Genomic DNA, 13,579 nt, shown 5'->3' with positions numbered 1-13,579 from the left:
ACCCTTCCATCTTCCTAATAAAGAATTTCCACGAAGATGTTCAAAGAATCTTAGCATAATACAATTCAATGTTGCTAGTGTTCTTTTCTATCTTCTACCTTCTTTCCCTCCACTACACTCACATGGCCAAGAGCTAACTTTAGTTGGCCCCCAACTACCTACCTACTGGCTTGCCCCTGCACTGGAGCATTAGGAATTTAATACCTAAAGATACTGCCAGGTCTCACTTTAAGTTCACAATTACAAATCCAAAAGTGGCACTTAGCATTGCCCAAATATTCTATAGTTTCTATTTTCCTAAATGACTATGTCATACTTTTTCTCCTCTTTTTTCTTCAAAATAGTCTTATAGTTCCTTCCACCTTTCCCACCACCACCACCACCACATTATCATCCAATGACCTTGTCTGGGAAGTAGAAGCAATTAGACAAGCAGTCTATCATCCTCCCACCGACGTACCCCTATTCATACCACACTCTGCCTTACCTCTCTTCCAGTGATATGCCCTTGAACCTTTTACTGTCTACATCTCACATTCTTCTCTCAACTCTCTCCATTGAAGCTTCTGTCCATCAATGACATTGTTCTCATCAAGGACACTATGATATCCACCTTCCTAAATCAATGGTTCTACTAGGTTCTCGGTGCCATTTTTAGTAGTTGGCTACTCTCTCTTTCCAAACATTTTCCCTCATTTACGCTGTGATGGTTAATTAATTGTATGTATCATCTTGATTGGACCATGGGGTGCCCAGGTGTTTGGTCAAACATTCTGGGTGTTTCTGTGTGGGTGTTTTGGCTAAGGCTAACACTTAAACCAGTAGACTGAGTAAGCGGATTTCTCTCCCTGATGTGGGTGGGCCTCATCAGTCACTTGAAGACCTGAATAGAACAAAAAGGCTGATTCTCTCTTGAGTAAGAGAATTCTTCCTGCCTGACTGCCTTTAAACTGGGTCATCAGCTTTATTCCTGCATTTAGACTTGAACTGAAACACCAGCTCTTCCTGGGTGATGAGGGTCTCCTGCTAGCCCTCAGGTGAAAACCACAACACCAGTTCTCCTGGTTCTCAGGCCTTTGGATTCAGTCTGGAACTACACCATCAGCTCTCCTGGGCCTTTAATTTGCTGATTCAGCCAGCAGATCTTAGGGCTTGTCAGCCTCTGCAATCGTGTAAGCCAATTCCTTAAAATAAATCTGTGTGTGTGTGTGTGTGTGTGTGTGTGTGTGTGTGTGTGTGTCCTATTTGTTCCATTTCTCGGAAGGATGCTGACTAACACCCATGCCTTCCTGGTTTTTCTCTTACTCCAGTAGGTATTCCTTGGCCTCTTCTGCTCCATCTCTAAATGTTAGTGTTCTGGGGCTGGTTCTAGGCCCCTTGCTCCTGTCTATCTGCATAATAACCTTCACCAGTGTTCTAATTCAGGCTCTGTGGCTTTAAATAGTATCTATGTCCCAACGATTCTTAAATCTGTATCTCCCACCCTAATTTCCCCACTCAACTCTAAACTCTCATATGTGTACTTATTTGTCATCTTCACTTGGATGTTTCATAGGCATCTCTACTTTAGCATGGCCAAAGCTTAACTCTAAATTCCCTCCCAAATCCATTTCTTCTTCAGATTTACTCATCTCAGTAAAAAGTGATGCTATCCACCCAGTTGCTCATGCCAAAAATCAGATGGTCTTCCATTATTTCTCTTACCCCTCTGCCCCACACATGTATCCATCACTCCATCAGCAAGTTCTTTCAACCCAGTTGCCACAACACAATCCAATCACTTTAGTTCAAACCACCACTTCTTCTAGCTGAGACTACTACAGTCCTCTCTTAACTCTTCTAACTGCATCTAATCTTGTCCCCCTAAAATCTGCTTCACACAAATGAGACTTTTAGAAATAACATCAACAAAAAAAGATCACATCATTCCCTTGCTGAAAAATCTCCAAGGGCTTCCTATCATTGTTAGAATAAAATCCAAACTACTTACATAGCTTATAAGGCCCTACGTGATCAGATGCTTTAATCCCTGCTATGTGCTCTTGTCTGTTCCCTCAGCTTGCAATGCTCACCCTAACCCTACTCTTCAATAGTAAGATCTCAGTTTAAATACTACTTTCGAGAAGCTTCCCTTATTTGAATTCCCCATCTAAATAAGCACTTCTGTCCCTCACTTCACGGCACATTGGCTTCCCCGTATATCCTTTTATGAATGAATGTGAGATAATGGGGGCTATAACCATCAGAATGAATAGTAAGTATTAAAGGGAGGAGGACTTTTTTCCCACTCTCCTGAACTTTATTAAAGAAAAAGCAATGATAATAAATCTCTAGAACATAGTCAATTTTCTGGGATTCTTCCCTCAAAATGTAACATTTGATTTCTAAACACATGCCAGAGCGTACATGGTTCCCAATTGTACTAGGTAGATGAGAAGCTGAAATCCTAAAATGCTCATCTTCCAACTTTCTCCAGCCTGTGGTCTGTCTTTGGATGGGCAATAATGGCCTGAACAGCTACTATGGCTTCGTTATTTTTGGCCTGTAGCTCTCTGAGCTCTTCTATATGCAGCCGTGACAGAATATGAGCACTTCCTTAAGAACTGCATTTGTTTTATAAGAAACACTCCTGTGTCAAAACCAGGAATATGGTTCTCAAAAGCAACAGGCAAGTCCTCTTTTGATTTGCTTTAGCAATTGCATCCTGTGTCAGTCGCTCCTGAAACAAAATGCAAATTGCCTTAAGCGTTACCAAGTATTCATCATGATGCTGAATCTAATGAAGATTAGCCAAAGCCATTACACCAGCCTTAAAGTCAGGATTATGTATATCCAAATTGATCAATGGCTCTGCATTTTAAGCTGTATTATCAGCATTTTTGTATTAGCAGTTACCAAGTCCTTGTATTTTTCAGCATTATCTCCACGTTCAAGTCTAACAGCTAAACCAAAAAGCCAGTCACCTGCTTGTTGTCAGTTTTGAATCTTGAAAGGATAAGTAACATCTCTGAGATACTTTTCAAAGAACTTGGGCCAGTCACTGCTGTGGATGATTCTTAAATTACCTCTTTAATCAATTATGTAGTGCCTGATTTCTGATCTTCAAGCCAAACATTAAAGTTTCTAAATTGTATTCATCTTTGTAGTTGAAGCCAGCAGGGTGGTGGTAGTGAGGAACTTCAGCTCGTGTGGGAATATAGTCCCTGCTTCTCACTCTGGACCCCCAGGCTTTTCTTCCTGGAGAGGAGAGGCTAGGAGAGGGAGGAGGACATTTTAAATGAGAAAAAAGATCCTTTTGTGATCCTGGTTTTTTTTTTTTTTATCATGTTGATTTCTTAACTTTTCACTTATTTACTCATCCATTCATTCAACATTCAACAAACTTTAGTTGAGTACTTACCATGTGTTAGCTGTTGTTCTGGGTATTGGATACACAGTATATCAGTGAACAAGACAGACATGAGGTTTATATTCTATCAGGAGAAAAATAAAACAAAAATCACACTTTGGAAAGTGTTATAATAAAGAGGGATGTGATTGTCATTAGCTGGAAGGCTACCTTATAGGCAGCAGGGCAATTAAATGAAGTCTCTGATCAGCAACTTTCTTGCAGCGTATTGGGATTTTAACACACCTTTGCTGGGATGCACTTTCCTTATTGTAAGATGGGAATGATAATAATGATAGAAGCTATCTCATTGGGCTCTTGTGAGATTGTATCAGTTTTGCACATAAAGTCAGAAAGTGCCTGATATATAGAAAAACACTTAATAAATGTTAGTTTTTATTATTTTAAGCTGGGGACTCAGATTAGATATTTGGGAGGAAGAAATATTTAAGCTGAGACCTAAAGGACAAGAAAGACCCGGACTTATGAAGATGTGGCCAGGGAAAACATTCTGGGCAGAGGAAACAGTGCAGACTCAGGTGGGATCCAGCACCGGGCAGTTCAGTGACTAAAACTGAGTGATCATGTGGGGATTTGGATTTTATTTCAGTGCCGTGGGAAAGCAATGGAGCATTTCAAGTGTGAGAGTTTACTCAGTCTCATTAGGATCTTTACAAAGAATCACTCGGCCTGTCACGCAGAGAATGGATTTTTAGGAGTACAAGGATGGAGGAAGGGAGACCAGTCAGAGAAGGGGTGTGTCAGAGGTCGAGGTAAGAGACACAAGTCAAAGACAGTAGGAGTGGAGACAGAATGTGGATCGACTTTGTGTCATACTTGATTTTTAAGCTTTCTATTCTGTTATTGTGCTTTTATTTTCCATTTTACAGACATTTTAGTAATATATTTCAGATACCCCAATTTTTCTATTGAATTCTTCAAAGCAGAGAGAGAATTGACTTTTATTACACGGGTATGTTTCATGAATTGTTCCCTAATATTTCTCCTTGAATTTAAGCTTTTTTATATTTCATTTCTTATCTATGGACTACTTATTTTTTCAAATTTCTATCCAATTATCAAAATACATTCATCAGTTTTCTTTATCTCTTTGATTTTGAAAAATCGTATAACAAGCTTTCTGTTTATTTCTTAAACTTGGAGTTTCACATGTTTCTGAATTCTTATTCATTAAAGTAGAATTCTACTATTCCACTACAATTCTGTAAGTGCTGCGTAATAAGCTGTAAAAGTTGATATTAACCTTTCTTTTTCAGGTATTCTTTTATATTCAAATCCATTTATTTTTCCATGTGCATTTAAAAAATATTTTCTCTTTCTATTTAACATGCTCTCTACATTTAATTGGAATTGTATTAAAATATTTTTAACATACACTTATGCAATTATAAGTTAAGAAGGGAAACAAACATATAAAAATATTCAGTCCCAGGTTTCAGAATTTACTTCTTAGGCACCCAGTCATCTGACGTCTGTTTATTTTTGTCTCTCTCCCTCCACTCTTTAACCTGTAAACTCACTCTATTCAAGAATATACTGTAGTTCTCCATCTGTTCAATTCTGTTGTCAAAAGACTCCCAGTAATAAAGTTAAAATGAGCACTCAGCTGGTACTTACTATGGAGTAGGGACTGTTCTAAGCACTTTACATTTTTAATTCATATAATCCCTTCAACTCTAGAGGTAGGAACTATTATTATCTCATTTTATAGATGGGTAAACTAAGGCACAGAAAGGTTAAATAACTTCCCAAGTTCTCACAGCTACTAAGGATAGAGGCCAAAGTTAGCCCCAGGCAAACTGCTCTACAGGCCATTCTCCAAAGCATTACCCAATATGATTTACAACTAAACAAATATACATAAAAATATATGTAAATAAATATATGTACTACATCTTTTATTGTTTTAAGTATTTTATATTTTTGTAGTGATTTAAATTGGATCTTATTGTTCAGCTCATTATAATTGGCTATACAAGGATCCTATTGACTTTAATCTATTTTTCTTGCCATTAATCTATTTTTATACCTCCAGAACTTCTTTACCTGATTCCTATGAATTTTCACCTGCAAATAATGATGCATTTTTCTTTTTCTTGTATAATTTTATTAACATAAAATTTCCAAAGCAATATTAAATAATTGTGTTAATAGGAGTTAATTTTTAGGCCTGAAATTAAAGAAAATGTGCCTAGAGTTTCATTATTAGATCTAATTATACAAAAGTTTATTTTTATATATTTGGATATATTCATCTCGTCTCTGATGGGAGCAAACATTACCTTAATAATGGTAGGTAGATCTAAGATCTTCCCCAAAAACTTAAATTATAGTCCTTTGGCTAGAAGATTTAAAAAATATAAAATTTAATTCAGCTAAATTGGATTTGAAAGTATGGGACACCTAAGTGTGATTTCGATATCATAGGGAAAGAAAGAGCTCTTTAGATGAAAGTAATGCAGGACAAGTCGAATTTCTCCCAGTGCACCGAGAGAGGGTTCTTTGAGCGTAAGAAAGAATTCAAACGCACGCCAAAGTTAGAGTCAAAAGAGAAGTTTTTTAGAGAAGGGGTAATGATCCCTAGACAGAACCTGGTCTCCTCTCAAAGACAGAGAGTTGAGTGCCTGAGAAAGACTCAGAGAGAGACAGAGAGAATGGAGAGATGGGGACAGAGAAGGACAGAGAAAAAGACACTGAGAGGGACCCTGATTGGGGAATTCATTTTATATATCAGTTAGTTTCTGTGAATTACAGTTTAAAACTTTGCCCATTTTCCTTTGACAGCGTGGACATACCGTGTGAAAGGTTAGGAGTGTGTCGTGAGAAAAGATAAATGTGTAGTGTGAGAGGCCTGCTGGCAATTCCTAGCCTGTGATCCATAGGCTCCCCATGGTTTCATCCATAGGGAATGAATAATTTTGTTTTGTGTAGGATGCCACTTAAAGACTCTGTTTTCCCTTCAGTGTGGAGAAGTGGTTTCTTAGCAATCCAGCAGTAATCTTCTTTTGGTCTGCAGGTTTCTTCAAGGTCTGATGGTAGGGCTGATCAATGTATTGCAGTCTCTGAATACAACTTGATTTAACATTTTAGTTTTGTTGCCTCCTCCCTACATTAAACGTATTTACTAGTCAACTATTTAGGACACTAATTCTCAAACTTGTGTGCGCATTGGAATCAACTGGTAATATTTACAAAAGATACTGGGTCCTGGGTCTCACTCCCAGATAATTGATATAACTGGTCTGGGGTATAGCATGGCCACTGGGAATTTTTTTAAAACACCCCAAGTGATTCTAATGTTTGACCAAGTTTTATAACCACTAGTTTAAGGAAGACCTTAAACCTATTCTCACACTGTGCAAATGCTGGTTAATAGGTTTGTATAGCCTAGTGGTAAAATATGCCAGTGTGTACACCAATGTTCACAGCAGCATTATTCACAATAGCCGAAAGACGGAAACAACCCAGGGCCCATTGATGGATGTGAGTGGGTAAACAAAATGTGATATATATACACAGTGGAATACTATTCAACCTTAAAAAGAAATAAGATTCTGATAGATACTACAACATGCATGGACCCTAAAAACATCATGCTGAAATAAACCAGACACAGAAAAGACAAATGCTGCATGACTCCACTTACATGCAGTTCCTAGAACAGCCAAATGTATAGAGGCAGACAGTAGAACAGAGGTTACCAGCGGTTGGGAGAAGGGCGGGTAGGGACTTACTGTTTAATGGGTATGGAGTTTCAGTTTGGGGATGACGAAAATTTTCTGGAAATGGATAGCGGTGATAGTCGTCCAACATTGTCAATATTCTTAGTGCCACTGACTCGTACACTTCAAAATGGTAAAAATGAAAAAATTTTTATGTTATGTATATTTTAGAACAATAAAAATTTCAAACAAAAAAAGTTGTCAGTGGGGCACTATGAGCCTTTTTCAACTAGTTTTAGAATGTTAATGTTAAGAAATATAACACAGAGTGGTTTAGTAATGGCCTTAATGGAGTTTGGCAGTTGTTTTCTCCCCGTCCCATTTTTAAGAAGGTAGTTTTTTTACTTTCCTAACAATTGTGAGCTGTTATAAAACATTCACACGTGTGCAGACAGGTAGAGGCATAAAGCTGAAATCTGCAATCCGCTGCTGTGAAGGCCATTGTGTGTGGATCCTTTTGAAGCAAAGAAGAGAGGTGAGTCTCTCTCACCCTCACACTTTTGATGTGCTCCTGCCTGGACTAAACATATACACACCAAACAAAACAGACATCGAAATCACTATTTTTATTAAGTGAGACGTTTATCGAGAGAAGGGTAATTTGTATCTGTCCTGATAATGTTTCTGGTGTTCCAAAGAGGAAGATGAATCAACTGAAACATCTCTCTTTGGTAAGAATTTTTGTGAGAAAAATGAGGCCATTTATAAACTGTCCTGTTTGAAAAAATAAATGCATCACAACGTCAAAGAAAGACCTTGATTTACTGTAGTCTTGATGATCTGCTTTAGCAGAAAAGAGGTGAGCTTTCTTGGCTTGGTTTTCCTATGCAAAATAATTGTATCATAAGTTCATATTGGATGCAAGTAGCAAATTATTAATATTCAGAATTTCTAAATTCTAAAAGATGTAGAGTCCAGGAGATCAAGAACTTGATAGGTTTTTTTTTTTTTCCTGAGGACTGCAAGGATGAATCTGTTCCAGGCTTCAACTCTAGTTTCTAGAGGTTTTCTGGCAATCTTGGGTATTCCTTGGCTTGCAGAAGCATTTCTACCATCATTTTCATGTTCATATAGTGCTCTCTCTGTGTGTGTCTGTGTGTATGTGTGTGTCTATGTTTGTGTCTGTGTCTCTGTCCACATTTCCCCTTTTAATAAAGACACCAGTCATATTAGATTAGGGGCTTTTTCTACTTTAGTATGACCTCATGATAACTAATTATAACTACAATAACCCTATAACATCACATTCCAAATAAGGTCATATTCTGAAGTACTAGGAGTTAGGACCTCAATATATGAATTTAGGGTGACACAATTCAATCCATAACACCTAGGGTATGGTCCTTATCCTTATGGTCCAAGATATCAGCTAGATAGCTAGTCATCACATTCATATTAAGGTCTTCTTAAAGGGCCCATCGTTGCACATCCTTCTACATTAACTTAGATGTTTGCTCTGGAGGGTGTCTCAAAGCAGTCAAGCATGGACAGATTCTGGTTCTGAGGTGGTCTTTGGAGAGCTGTACTCCTAAAGAGGACACTGACCCTTTGTTAGCAATGCATCCTATTCAGAAATAAGGTCAGAGAAGCCTGGCTGAGGATTAAGGATGGAGAGAGGGAAGGTTGTTACTTCTCAGATCATTCCAGAAGAATTTTATGGAGAAGAAGGGATTTCAGGAGATCTTACAGTATGATCACCACAATAAGTCTAGTAACCATCTCACCATACAAAGTTATTAGGATATTGTTGACTATTTTCCCAATGCTATACATTATTCTCTGTGGCTTATTTATTTTACAACTGGAAATTTATACCTCTCATTCCCCTTTACCTTTCTCATCCTTCCCCCCACTCCTCTCTGTTAGGCAACCACCAGTCTGTCCTTTGTATGTTCCTCTCCCTTTTGTAACGTTTCTTCTGTTGGAGGTTGTATTATTGTATGTTTGACTCCTCTAGATAATATGTTCCTAGAGAGTAAACAAACACCCTTTTAGGTGTGATAGGTCTCATAGAGATGGTGGTGGTGGGGATCCATAGTTTAAATCTCAGCTTCAATACTTATTAGCTATAGGAATTTGACACCCTCCCTACACCTTAGTTTTACATTTGAAAAATGAGGTAACAATATTTACCTTTTAGTGGTGTCATGATCATTAAAAATAACAAATAAAAGTGCTTGGGCTATATAGTAGATGCTCAGTAGTAATGATTATCTGCTATTTGTCAGTCTCTCTCCAGGGGCTAGCACAGGCATCTTGCAGAGTAAGTGACCAATAAACATTTGTTGCCCCAGTGAAAATTTAGATCACTATACTCATCTGGAAATTGATTATAATTAAAATAGCCATCACAGTACTATAAAATACAAGACATTGGAAAACAAATAATTATCAAATGGAAGTGTTGTGGGAAGAAATAAATACATCTCATTTTAAAAGTAGCACTCGAAAGACATAATAAGTACATATGTGTCCTTTTACAATCACAAGACTTCAATATTACCGATGGAATAAATAGGACAATATGGTTTGAGGAATTCCTTACCTACAGGAGCCAGATCTGATTTGGACCTCTGATTGCAGGTCTGAGGGCAAATTCTTTCAAACACTGCTAGTGACAACCCAGGAAAGTACTCTAGAAGACAATTGTTAAGTGTAACCTTGGATGAGAGCAGATACTACAGCAGAAATTTTTTCCTATGATTTGGGGCTACATACCTTTTGGTGTCTGATCACAGGAAATGTCTCCCAAATCATTAAGCTCTCCCACACCTGAAATAATATTTTCATTGCTAACAGTGTAAGGTCAAAAGAACTGGACGTCTGACCTATTTATGAGACGATATTTTCGAATCTCTAAAAAGAGGTTTTACATAGATATTTTTGAAGAGCAGCCCAGCAATAAACCCAAGATGGCTTGTAGCTATGAAATGCAGTATCTGATATTGGCTTCTAGACATCTTCTAAAGGAGTGCTGTTAACAGAAATTCCTGTGAAGATGTTCTATAGCTGTGCTGTCTAATACAGTAGCCACTAGCCACATAGCTACTTATATTTCAATTTAATTACATTAGAATTCACTTCACTGATACACTATCAAGGGTAATTATAAAGCTATATAGTAATTCCCCTTTATCCACAGGGAATCATCAAAGACCCGCAGTGGATGCCCAAAAGCGCAGGTAGTACTGAATTACATATACACTATTTTTTCCTATACATACATACATTTTCACTTAAAGGAAGCACTTTATATATTCTCTTTGGCACATATAAGGCACTACAGCACTACTCTTGCGCTTTGGGGCTATTAGTAAGTAAAATAAGAGGTACCTGAACACAAGCCCTGGGATACTGCGACAGTAGAACTGATAACCCAGACAGTTACTGAGTGACTAAGGAGCAGGGAGAGTATACAGTATGCTGGACAAAGGGCAAGACAGAACAGGACACCTCGAGATTTCATCACACTGCTCAGAATGGTGTGCAATTTAAAACTTATGAATTGTTTATTTCTGGAATTTTCTAGTTAACATTTTTGGACCACAGCTGACCTCGGATAATTGAAACTGAAGAAAGTGAAACCATAGATAAGCAAAGGAAGAGACTACTGTATTAATGAAGACCATGTGGTATTGGTGCAAAGATAGACTAACCAATCTATCAAACAGAATAGAGTTGGGGAATAGGTCTGCAATGTATGGTCACCTGATTAATGATAACTGCAACTGGGAGGAAATTATCTTTTAAATAAATATGTTGGATTAAGTAGATATCCACATAGAAAAAAAATATATCTGGACCCACCTCTATATCTCATCATTCACAATAATCAATTCCAAATGGATTATAGTTCTAAATGGCAAACTAAAACAGTAAAGCTTTTAGAGGAAAAGAGAAAGACTTTTCATAGCCTGGAGTAGGCATAGATTTCATAAATAAAACCATAAAACAGTCACTATAGAAATTGATAAATTGGAGTATTAAAATTAAGACATTTTCCTCAAAAGACACTATTAAAAGAATGAAAGAAATCCAGAATGGGAGGAAATATTTGCAACATATATGTCTGACAAAGGATGCATATAAAAAAAAGTCCTATTCTAATGAATAAACAAATTGTGGAATATTTACCCAATGGAATACTATTTAGTAATAAAAAGAAATGAATTACTGACACATGCAGCAACATGGATGAATCTAAAATACAGTTTGCGGAGTGAAAAAGGTCTTACACAAAAGAGTATATACTGTATGATTATAGTTATAGGAAATTTTGATCCAAGTAAAGCTAATCTATAATGGGCCAAAAATCAGAACAGTGGTTGCCTGCGAGAAAGTAGAAATGGAGATGGACTAAAAAGGACAGGGACATTGAACTCAAAACTCGTTATCTTGAAACTCAGCAAACGTACACTGAAGATTTATGCATTTCATTCCAGTTAAGTTTTCCATAAAAAAACCTTAAATATCGAATTCTAGTTAATGACAGACATGCTAAAGTATTTAGATGACATGTATTGCTATCTGCAAATTAGTTTGAAATGCAACAACATTAAGATGAAGAGGATAGAAATATAATAAAGTTTTATGAAATGTTAATGGCATTATGCGTGTTTACTGTAAAATTCTTTAAACTTTCCTAAATATTTGAAATTTCTTATAATCAAATGTTAGGAAAAATCAAATGAAGACACAGCTCAGAAAAACAGGCAAAAAATTTAACAGACACTTCATTCATAAAGTTATTTCTAAATAACCAATAAATACATGAAAAGTTACTCAACTTCATTAAGCATCAGGGTACAAATTAAAATCACATGAGACACAACTGTCACCCACCAAAATGTCCAAAATGAAAAAAGATGGAAAAATGCTGATGAGAATAGAAAAACTGGAACTCTCATATGTTGTAAACAGCAGTGTAAATTTGTGCAAACACTTTGGAAAACTGTTTAAAAATATGTACAAAATCTGAATATGACACAATCTACAATCCAACAATTCCATTTCTAGGTATATAGCCAATAGAATTGCATTCACCACTCATCATGTTCCTCAAAAGATATTACAGTGTTCATAGCAGCAATATTTTTAATAGCTCCAAATGTAGACTACTCCAATGCCTATTAACAATTGACTGGATAAATAAATTGTGGTATATTAACACAATGGAACGCAATACTGAATTCTCGTGAACAAATTGTAACTATAGCCAAAATACTGATGAACCTAATGAACATAATAGTTAAAGAAACCAGATACAAACGTGTATGCACTGTAATGGTTCCATTTATGTAATGTGCAAACAAGAATGCTACTCTACTTACTATGTACTATTATAAGTCAGCATGGTGGATAACCCTTGCACAGAATGGAGTGGTTTGTGATGAGAAGGAAACACTTCTAGGATATTGGTTATGTTCTGTTTCTTAAGCTTGTTGCTGATGAGATGTTTGCGAAATATCAGCAGGCTAGTCATGTATGGTTTGTGAACTTGTCTATAGGTGTGAATATTTTAATAAACAGCACTCACTGCCAGAACCTATGGACAATAAGAGGCCACAGAAGCATTTGACATTTGCGAGACTTGAGAAGGATTTGAGCCATGATCAGCTTTGCATTAGGAAGATTAATCCTTGGCTTTACAGAGGGTGGCAAGGAGAGGAGTTAAAGGGCAGTTCATAGAAGTAATCCAGGCAAGCAGTTATGAAGGCCTGAATTAAAAGTAGGACAATAGCGTTCAAAAGGACAGGGTGTAGTAGATAGCAAAAACACAGAACTTGGGGCAGGTCACTAAATTCCCCTGTGCCTCTGGTTTCTGCACTTGAAAAATATTAACAGTACCTATTCCACTGACGATTATTTTGATGATTTAATAAGTTAAGGCACAGGGGGGTTAGTGATTGTTTTTTAAAAAACAGTTCTTATTGCATACTATGCAGAGCTAAATATAAGGTATTAATGTTAGAAAGCTTTAAGAGAAATATCTTAATTTGGCATGGTCCATGGAAGTCTCCCTGCCCAAGTGGGGCAGTGTGGGACACAGGGTAGAAGGCAGAGGTTAGGAATGATACAGAACGGGTCAGAATCTGCACAACGTTGTGAATGCAATTAATGCACTGGGCGTGAAATAGCCTTAAGATGCCATGCGTGAAGGGTTAGGACTCACTCTACACAGCAGCCTCCAGCTGAGGACAAACACAGGCGTTCCTTCTGCTGTTCCCCACCCTAAGCAGAGAGGTGAGGCCGGAAAAAGTACCAATGGGACACGAGCTTTCCCGGGCTTACCAATTGGGAGCGCACAGGCTGGGTCCCATTCGGTGATTGGCTGACTGCATCTTCCAGAGTTCTCGCGGCTGTAGGGAGAAGTGTCAGAACTCTCGCGAGGGTGCAGAACTCTTCTTCCGGCGCATGGTTACCTCGTGCGTCCGCTACAGGTTGTTTC

At 37.4% G+C, this 13,579-nt stretch overlaps 1 pseudogene; it reads right to left on the bottom strand.

Annotated features, from left to right (window-relative positions):
• Positions 1-2,144: 2,144 nt before the first annotated feature.
• On the bottom strand, positions 2,145-13,560 carry LOC120588059 (RNA transcription, translation and transport factor protein-like; annotated as a pseudogene).
• Positions 13,561-13,579: the final 19 nt, after the last annotated feature.

Source organism: Pteropus medius, unplaced genomic scaffold (genome assembly GCF_902729225.1).
Source record: "Pteropus medius unplaced genomic scaffold, Ma_sr-lr_union100, whole genome shotgun sequence".
NCBI classification, from domain to species: domain Eukaryota; kingdom Metazoa; phylum Chordata; class Mammalia; order Chiroptera; family Pteropodidae; genus Pteropus; species Pteropus medius.
This window is presented reverse-complemented; position numbering and strand designations above follow the sequence as displayed.